The following is a 10,543-nucleotide window of genomic DNA, read 5'->3' as shown; positions in this document are numbered from 1 at the left end:
TAAAGTCAATCAGTACAATAGGACATGCTCCTCTTAGAGGCTGGAATCTGCAAGAGGCCAGGAATTTCAGTGATGGATGTTTCCATCAGCCTGCTGAGTAACCCAGGCTCTCAGCCTTACTAGCTTTATTAACTTGGTTTAAGTTAGACTTGGTCAACTTAAGGCTTGATGGCCTCATTTGCCTCTTTCTTAGAAAAGTTTGGTTGGTTCTTATCATGAATGTGTATAGTGCCAAGATCTGCCTTCACCTTTATTTCAATCTCTAGGCATGACCTTGTTTTATGTTTCTGAACATTTGCAGGAGGCTGAGGGAGGTTACTGCCAGTAGAGGCCAGTGACGGATCACCTGAGGGCATGATACAATGTAACAATTGTATCACAAAAAAAGAAAGAAAAGACACTCTTATTTAATCTGAGGATCTATGTAGCAGGGATCACCAGCCTCTTCAGAACTTTTCCATAAACTGTCCTAGCTCTTTAACAAACAGACTACTCTCTGGATGTCCTGGACATCTGGTCATGGTCCTTGACTACTTCTATAGTCTTTTCGATGATCAATGGTCATAAGCAAGTTACTTTGTGAATAAATATATCTGCTCAGGTGATGACAGGAACAAGAAGAAAAGGCATTACAGTAATTTTAAAAAGGTTTGATTTCTTTCTGTTCCAATTTCCTAGTTGGCCCTTTAGAGATTTAGTTTTCATAAATGATGCCAATAGCAGCTTGGAATTCTCTGTCTATCCACTTAGCTACTTCCCCTAGGGATAAGTCTATTTCCTCCAAAGACAATTGGTAAGACTTGTCCCCAGAATCTTCTATAAGGGTTTTACCACTTCTTACCAAAGATGTGTAGCAAGAGACCTAGGCCTCAATTTCTTACCAAGCTTTCTTCCCTCTTTCTTAACAAAAACATTCTTAACACGTAAGTTTGAAAGATAATCTTGCCACTGCTATCAATTTGTGCCATAAAATGTTGAATTGTCAAAGCTGACGTATACATGAAAAATCTTACCCAGCGCCAAACTTTTCTAATATTTAACTATACAAGCAAGCCACAAGCTGCATGTGGAGAGAGTGAGTTACTCACATGTTGCTCTTTCCTTCTACCAGGTTATTGCTCTGTTCCATCTAAGTCTACTGCCCTTAGGCGGGCACTTCAGATCCAGACCTAAGACAAAGTCTGCCTCTCCCAAATACCCTGTACTTGTAGCTACCCTCTTACACTCCTTACTGTGTCCAGAGGATTCTAATTGTATTTCATGAGGATTGGCTACTTTTCTATTAAGTGGCACATATAAATTCCCTGGTTGAAGCAACTCTTGTTTAGCTAGTATTGCTACAAGTGCTTTGCATCTATTTTCCTTCTTTCTTTGTTAGATCTTTAGTATTCCTAATTCCTGACTCCTTGGAGCTTGTTTGTCAGTGTTGATGGCAGGGAATAGAATCACTCAGTGTTTTTAAGCAGAAAGGAATTTAGTACCAGAATTTAGGTGCTTACAAAATTGTTCTGGAGTGAGAAGTTAGAGGTCAAGAAATGCTACTGCCACCTCGTGGTCAGAAAAGTGCTGCACCACTGCCAACCTAACGGAGGCATTTCACCCACATCTATTTCAATGGTGTAGACAGACAAGGAAGCTCTTGCACGTGACACATCTGCTGCATTCTGCTTATTGACCTGCTCCACTAAATAAGGAAGAATGACCCCCACATCCTTCATTTTCTAAACTCTAATGAGGACATCTCAATGGTGGAAGCTAATCTCATCCAGAAAACTAGTTGCAAGGGCATCTGAGAAATGTAGTTTCTAGCCATACAGCCCGTGATTTAGGAGGTGGGGGGATTAAACAGGAAGAGAGGTGCCAGGTGACAGTACCTAACACAGATTTATTCGTTACACTTTCGCAATCTCAGAAGCTATTTCAGTATCCTCAGTCCACACCTGACCTGACACATTCTGCATTTCCCTCTCATGTCTTTTCAATAAAATCATGTATTTTAAGAAGTGGCAGCTAGCTATTTATAATTTTTTAAATCAATGATAGTAGGTTAGTATTTTCACTGCTGGTGAAACATCTGCATTGTTATTGAGGCTTTCTGGAATCCTTAATTTCGACAATGACTCTACTGAGAATTTCAGGCCCCACGGCCAGCCAGCCGACATGGGAAATGTATTCATTAGTAAGATTTTGGAGCCTCTTCCCTTAGGGCACCGTAAAACCTGCCCTCTTTGCTCAGTCCCTAGAGCTGGTCCCAATCCATTATAGTGTAATACAAATTAATTTATTATTTTGTGGTCATGAAATTATAAGCACTACTTTTCTATCCTGAAAATAATAACGTACAAAATAAAAGGAAATTAATTATTCTTTTAATATTTCTGGAAGAGGAGTGGATTACTTATAAAAATGATAATAAAACCATCCATTTCAAAAGTGACAAAAAAGTTTAAAAATTCTTTGGAGTCAGCCTCCAAAAACCTTTTGTCCTGGCCCCTTCTATGTTTTAGTCAGTAGGAACAATCTCGGAACTGCATCCCTTCCAAACTCCAAACCAATAATTGAGAAAATAGTTTAAAGTTCCATTTTTGGAACTTGCTATTTATATGCTAAGTTTGAACTATAACATGGAATAAAAGTTCTTTGAAAATGTCCCCAACATTGTATATCTCATAATAATTATGTTCTGATTTCCTATTTTTTCTTCCCTTGCCCATTCTTTTATCCTTCTTCCTCTGACTCTCCTTGTCTCACCTTTTCACTGTAAAGATTTAAGATGTTTATTTCTTTTCTTCAACTGGTATTTTTTTTGTTTAAAGGAGATTTTTCATTGCTCAAATAGTCTTTTTTTTTTCAGTAAATTAAACACTGCTACAAAGCTGATTTTCTTTATAAGAATAGAGCTTTTACTGTAATTGTACAGAATACCATGGTAGGAATGTTATTTAAAGCAAAATATTCAAAATATTCAAGATATTGTGACAGGGCCAAGAGAGAGACCAAAGAAAAAAGTATAATTTTTTTTTTTTTTTTTTTTTGCTTCTGGGGAATGAGAATTTGGTGTTACTAATGGTACTGATTTTTTACTGAGATATACTATACACTCTTTTTTAATGAATTCTTGCTAATTAATATCAGACAGTGTAAATCACAGAGGACATAAAGTGAAAAGTTTTAATCAGCCACTGAAATTTAAAATCCCATATTTTTAATACAGAAAGTTTCAGGAAGATGAATACTTGTTTGCTTTATTAAATATCCAAAATATGAGTAACATCTAGATGCAAATTTAAACATCCATTATGAACTAGTTGAAAACTGTGCCACTTACCAAAATGAAATGACTCTGGGGTAATGCATTTTTTGGTAATTTCTCCTGAAAAAAACAAATGCCCTAATTTCAATAATAGTATATTCAAATGTTCAAGGATATTTTAACTTTTTGTTAAGTGGTAAGGTCTAAGTTATTTGTGTAAGACATGGGCCACCATGGCACGTTTATAGACTGAGTATAAAAGAGAGACACAGAGTTCAACGCTAAGTGTTTTAAAGGCAACCTCTTCCTTTTCATGCTCATGCCAAGCGCTGTGTGTGACACAAATTGGCTTTTTTTTTTTTTTTTTTTCGGTACGCCGGCCTCTCACTGTTGTGGCCTCTCCCGTTGCGGAGCACAGGCTCCAGACGCGCAGACTCAGCAGCCATGGCTCACGGGGGCCCAGCCGCTCAGCAGCATGTGGGATCTTCCCGGACCGGGGCACGAACCCGTGTCCCCTGCATCGGCGGGCGGACTCTCAACCACTGCGCCACCAGGGAAGCCCACAAATTGGCTTTTTATTGTTATTATTGTGTGTTAAATGAAAAACTGATGCTATAATAGCAATATTAAATACAGTATTCATTATAAATATAGCTTATCATCGGGAAAGATTTGGATAAAGATTCAATATTTATTTAGTCCTACTTTGTGTCAAGCACTAATCTCTCTTACATTCATTATTTCATTTATTTCTTTCAACAATCTGAGTGTGCATTGGAAGGAGGGAAAATTATAGCTCATTCCAAAGTGATTTTATGGCATTAGGATTCCAATTAAAAAGAAAAAGTCTGAAAGATATCACAAAAGTAATACTTGTTATCACACCAGAAATTGTTGTCTCATCTAGCAAGAAGCAATAGATTCTGACTGGGCAGATGCTGTTCCCATGCGTCCTAATGGCAGTTATATACTGTGGGCACCATCGAGGTACAAGCTGTGTTTGCTGCCTGGGCACTTTGGATTCTGTGCTCCCAAGCCCCAGAGGAAAGAAGAGGAGTCACCGGCATGGAAAATTGACACTGATCCCAGGATGAGGTAGGGCTGCTCTTACAAATGGGAGTCAGCCCCACTGTAACTGTGAATGGACAAGTGCAGCAACACCAGACCAAGAGGGTAATTGTCAAGAGCTTACTGCCTTCAGAAATGAAGGTTTAGGTCATACCGTCATGTATACAACACCATTAACTGGCAAGGTGATAGCCTGGGATGAGGGGATTTTGAAACAAATAATGGAGGAGGAAGAGAATGGGGAACAATGGTGGCCCCCAGATCAACTGCAGAGGCTGGGGCTATCTATTCTTCTTCTCACAAACCTCCCTATTCAAAATTCAAATTATTGACATTATTTAAAATTTTCCTGAGGAAGAGAGGACAATGGAGGAGATTTCCTTGAATCTGTGGGGTGGAGCAAGTGTGGGCTGTGGAGGCCGTGAGAGCGCACAGTCAGGCCTGGGCCACAAGGAGCAGAGCTCACGGAGAGCCCCAGCTGCTGTGTTCTGACATCTGTTGCCCCATTTTAATGGAAGCCACACTCCCCACAGGCTGCTCCTGCCAATGAGAGAGAGTGGCAGGGACTCAAAGGCAGGTCTGTTCCTTAGAGAAGCAGGAATCCTGGGACAGCTGCCTTTGGCTCCTGAACAGCCTTGTGGAAATGAACTTTCCTTTGAACTTCAATCTAAGATGTTTCCACCCAGTTGCTTCCTTCCTGTCCTCTCTCCTCACTCAGGGTCAGATCTAAATCCTGATCTGATGTCTCTCCCAGCCTCCCTTGGATCCCTCCCCATTTTCTCTCATAGCTTGCTTCTCACAAGGCCCGGACAAACACAGACGCTTACTGGATGAAAACTGCCCACTTTTTCATTGAGCAGTTTTGGCTCACGTTGTGTAATGAGCTGACAGCACAACAACCTTATCTTATAAGGCTGACAAGCCTCCTATCTCCCAGAAATTAATCAACATTTCAGGCCTGTTGATGAGACCTTTATAGTTTTTGCTGCTCCTGCAGATAATTGTCTTAAACTCTGGCTCATTTCTTTGTTCAGTTCACTGTGATGCTGAGAGGAAGAAGCAGGTAACAGCGTTTGGGGAGGAAAGAAGGGGTTGAATGTTGAAACTGAACACTGCTCTTTTAACTCTTTACCATTAGTTCCAGCAATAAGTTAAACTTTGTTTGATTTTAATTCTCTTCTTGACTTACCGTAACCATTTTTTACACATGCTTGTTATATGTTTTCTTTTATTTCTATTACCAAATATATGTTTATTAATATCAGTACTATTCTTCCCTAAATTTGGACTCTTCTCCTCCTTTAACTTTCTGATTACCAATTATATGTCGTTCATTTACCCACATTTATTGAAAATCAACCTCATACCAGGCAAGGAAGGGGGAAGAAGAAATGAATATCAAGTGGATTTTAATCCCAAACATTCTACAGCTTTTTCATAGCTAGGAGAGACCTAAGGGGAATAATTCTGCCCATTTTTCAGCATGCCTCCTGTTTCTGCCTTTGTTTATCTATGCTCTGTTACCCAGGTCATGGGACCCTTCATAGAAGGACATGCAACCACATAAGAAAAATAGAAAGCTAACAATTTTGTATATTGGATGAGAAATGAAGGACAATTTATGTAACTGCTACACAGAGTTTGCTATAGTAAGCATATTTTCCCAATCAGAACTTTTTTTTGTAATCATGGAAAACTGCTTATTGTGAGCACTTATTACCCAATTGAAATGATTTCTTTTAAGGATAGAGTGTGATTTTGAGTTTTATCCAATTGGAAGCTTATCATGAAGCATGATTGCCTATCTTGATGCATTATATACAATCAGAAAATATATGTTAATTAGGAAATTTTGTTCAAGTATGTTTATGAAATGCTTGGTTTAGAAGACCTTGCATTCAAAATTGAGAAAGACATGCTCTCGGGGACAAGGTCTAAGGCAAAAAGAAAAAAAAAAGTAACATCTGTCCATCAGTGCTCCTGTGAACCTGTGAACTTCTGTCTTTGCTTTTTGATCGACTTTTATTGGCTTCAAACCCTGATTTTTATCTTAGAATCTGATTTTCACATTCATCTTATAGATAGGATAATTCTTCTTTGCCAAATTGGTACCAGTCTTAAGCCTCTTTGTTGTAGTTTATTGATATTTATTTTACGATAGCTCCCCTTAGCTCTCACTCTTGACCTGGCTGGTCCCTTTTTTTTCAAAATTAAATTATTAAAATGTATAATGTACAGTAATATTCTCCCATTGAGATTCTACAGTTACTCTTTTACTATACTGGATTTATCACATACATGTCCCTCTACCCATCCTACAATTTATCTTATTTTGGGATGCATTTCAAAGTTAGTTGCAAATATGACACTTCAGCATGCATATCATTCACTAGAGTTCAATAATTATTGTTCTCTTTAATTCTTTAGAGATAAAATTTATATACAAGGAAATGTTCAGATCATTAGTGTTTCATTCCAGGAAAATTTTGACAAATGCTTTGACCTCTGTTACCTAAATCCCTGTGGGCATATTTCTTTCTTAATCTTCTAGTAGCTAACAGCTCATAGCTCACAGACATATTGACATATGACTAAATTTAGCTGGGGCAAGAAAACACCTTATTGGGAGATAAACTTGGTTTAAAACAAGGGTCACCTTATGGCATCTTGACGATTAGCCCTAACTATATATGACTATGTCATACTGTCTTACCCTTCAACATGGCAGTCAGCACCTCTTACTCCAGACTGTGAGCTCAACACTGACAGAAAAAAATCTCACTCATCTTTAATTCCAAACATTTAAGAAGAGATAAATATTTTATACTTTAATAATAAACATAAGTTGCATATTGACCTACACAAGAAATCTGTCCAAACTGATAATGTATAAAAGTATTGTTTGCTTTCCAAATATTTTTAGTTCCTGCGATCAGATAGCAAGAGTTTTTAGGCCTCAGCATTTTTTATATATAAATTTCCAAAATCTGTATGCTCCTTAGTTCCTGAATACATATTCTACCTGTCCAAATGCTTACATTTTTGGCCTGTTTTGACCTCTAATATAGATCAGAGAATCAAAGGCTCACCCAGATGAGAGTATCTGCAAAATACTGGTCTAGAGTGGTTTGTCAGCCTAATAACCACAGGTAAGAGAATCTTATGAGAAAATGACTATATTCTCCCACTGAAGGATAGCAGAGCTGCTGCAGGATAAAAATCCAATTCCAAATTTCTGTGGACTACAGTTTACTCGACAGGAAAGGATCAAATGATGGTAGAAAGAAAATAGACTCTTAGTATGTCTGGGAGTTTCCATGAGAGCTGCTTCCTTCATCCCAGAAAAGGCTTTTCGTGACATGTCCTTAGCAGAGGTGTCACTGGGGGTAACAAACACCCCCTGAGAGTCACTTCTGGATTTTCTTAAGCACATGAACTAAAATATACAATTTCATGTTTTCAGAATCACCTATGTTGCAATTACTCGGCTCCTAAAATGCTCTGCCTCTTTACTATACCACATGCTCACTAGTTCACAGTTTTGCACCTGCATCATTGTATTGTATCATGTAACAATTGTATCATGTAACAATTACCTTTTTGGTAGTAAATATTAATATAGTAGCAAGAGATCACTACTTTAAATAAGAAAATGGTTGAAACTAGAGTATTGATTCCCATTAACTCTTTTTTTTTAAACAGCCGTATCTAACTTAATAAATAAGACAGTCTGTTCATGGGACCAACATGGAGACAGACAGACTAACAGGGATTAAATAAAGAATTCCCCTTTGGATGAGATCATGAGAAGAAAGAAGTTAAAAGATTTACATATGCTTGTGTCCCAGGCATTACTCATCAAATGCTTTTTCTGCATGTATTAAGATGATCGTATGATTTTTATCTTTTCTTTTATTAATGTAGTGGTTGTTGAACCATAATTGCATCCAAGGGATGAATACCACTTATAATGGTGTACGTATCTTAATTTATTGTCGAATTCAGTTTGCTAATGTTTTGTTGAGAATTTTTGCATCTGTGTTCATCAAAGACATTAGCCTACAGCTTTTGTTTCTGGTAGTGTTCTTACCTGGTTTTGGTATCAGGCTAATGCAGGCCTCAAGAAATGAATTTGAAAGTGGTTCCTCTTCTTCAATTTTGTTGGAAGAGTTTGAGAAGGACTGGCGTTAATTTTTCTTTAAATGTTGGGTAGATTTGACCAGTGAAGCCACCTGGGCCTGGGACAGAAAAAAATTAATGTAATCATTAAGTGGATCTTAGTAGTGCAGGGAGAAGATTGTAATGTATGCTAGCGGTGCTATTGGTACCCTGCCCAAATACCCCTTAAGGTGAGGAGTACACATTCCCTAGCTTATGTGAGTGTTGGCAAATATCAACTCACACCTGCTCCCCTATCTGGAGAACTTCCATCAGCCAAACGGAAGCCAGTTTGACTGGGAGGCTACATGCCAGCCCCATCCATCTCCCTGAGGTAGAACTTGGCCAAAGACTTTCAATCGACTGCTCTGCCTGCCTCTAGCTGGACTAAATCTATAGTGCCTTTCCCTAAAAACTTCACAGTGATTGATCACACTAGGCACTCTCCAGACTTAATTCTTTTCCCCCCACCATATGCTGCTTCCCTCACTTTCTCCTGAGAGCGTTTCCACAATAAACACATGGGTAAGAATCCCTATATCAAGCTTTGCTTCTAGGCAACCTGATCTGTAAGGCTTGGGAACAAAATTAACATAATAGAAATCTGAGCAAACGAGGAACCACAGGAGTAGGGTGAATGCAGGCAGACGGAAGGCAAATTTTCTCTACTCAACAATTTTCCATGGGTTTACACTAAAGAGAGTAAGTGCCACTGGACATATATACAACAAAAGTACACAAAAATTACTGAAGAAATGAGTGAATTATAAACACAGAAGCAAACTAGTATAAAAGTAACATAAGCAGGTGGAGCGCCCGGGGGCCCAGGCGGCGCGGAGAAGGAAGGCAGCCCCGCCCGGGACGCCGACCTGGCCCTCAGCCCGCGGCCCCGCCCACCCCGGCCCCGGGCCCGGCCGCCACCGCCATAGCCCGGCCGCTGGTGCCCAAGATCACAGAAGGCGCTGCTGCTGGAGCTCGAGGGACTGCAAGAGGAGCCGGTGGAGGGCTTCTGGCTGACCCTGCTGGACGGGGGCGACCTGTACAACTGGGAAGTGGCCATCTCCGGGCCTCCCAACACCTACGACGAGGGCGGCTACTTCCCAGGCGCGCCTCAAAAGCCCCATCGACTTCCTTACTCCCTGCCAGCCTTTCGGTTCCTGACCAAGATATAGCACCCCAACATCTAGAGACTGGTCCGTCACTCAGTTTGTGACCGCCCCCCCGGAGCTGTGAGCTGCCCTCAGCGCGGTGAGACCCCACCCAGAACGTCAGGACCACCCTCCTCAGCGCCACCTCCCTCCTTCACGAACGCAGCGCCTCACCCGCCAACTTGGACGCCTCCGTGATGCGCGGGAAGCGGGAAGCGGGAAGCGAGTGAAGTCAGGAACGGGAGCACGCGGACGTAACCCGCAAGCAGGTCCTGGGGGCCGAGGCGGAGGCGGAGCGGCGCGGCGTGCAGGTGCCCACGACTGGCCGAGTCCTGTGTGACCACCGAGGCCCCGGCGCCCACCAGAGCTCAGAGCTCTTGCACAGGACGACGACTACGAGGGAGGAAGGCGAGGCCGAGGCCGACAGCTGCTTCCGGCTCGACGAGGACGACCCGGGCAACGAGGGGTCCTGACGCCGCGTTCCCCACGTATAGACTTACAAATTTTACCTCAAAAAGAAAAAAAAAGGTAATATAAATCTCTTAGTCATATTAAATAATTTATGCCTCAGAATGCTGTTGCGAAATCTTAGAGCAATCTCTTATGGTCTCCAGCTAGTGCTTAGCGATTATCACAGTTTCTGTGAGTCGTTGGTTTAAAACCTCTGGATTAAACCCAAGCAAAGCTCCGCTCTCACATGTATATTCCCTCCAAAAGGATATACCCCTTAGTTCTTTCGCACACATCCTCTATAAACTATGTGTATTTAATAGTTTTTTTTTTTAATTAATTAATTAATTAATTTTTTGGCTGTGTTGGGTCCTCGTTTCTGTGCGAGGGCTTTCTCTAGTTGCGGCGAGCGGGGGCCACTCTTCATCGCGGTGCGCGGGCCTCTCACTATCGCGGCCTCTCTTGT

At 40.8% G+C, this 10,543-nt stretch overlaps 1 pseudogene; it reads left to right on the top strand.

The window, feature by feature from the left end:
- The first annotated feature begins 2,116 nt into the window (after positions 1-2,116).
- On the top strand, positions 2,117-10,100 carry LOC132499831 (ubiquitin-conjugating enzyme E2 R1-like; annotated as a pseudogene).
- Positions 10,101-10,543: the final 443 nt, after the last annotated feature.

This window comes from Mesoplodon densirostris, chromosome 12, assembly GCF_025265405.1.
Source record: "Mesoplodon densirostris isolate mMesDen1 chromosome 12, mMesDen1 primary haplotype, whole genome shotgun sequence".
In the NCBI taxonomy this organism is placed as follows: domain Eukaryota; kingdom Metazoa; phylum Chordata; class Mammalia; order Artiodactyla; family Ziphiidae; genus Mesoplodon; species Mesoplodon densirostris.
This window is presented reverse-complemented; position numbering and strand designations above follow the sequence as displayed.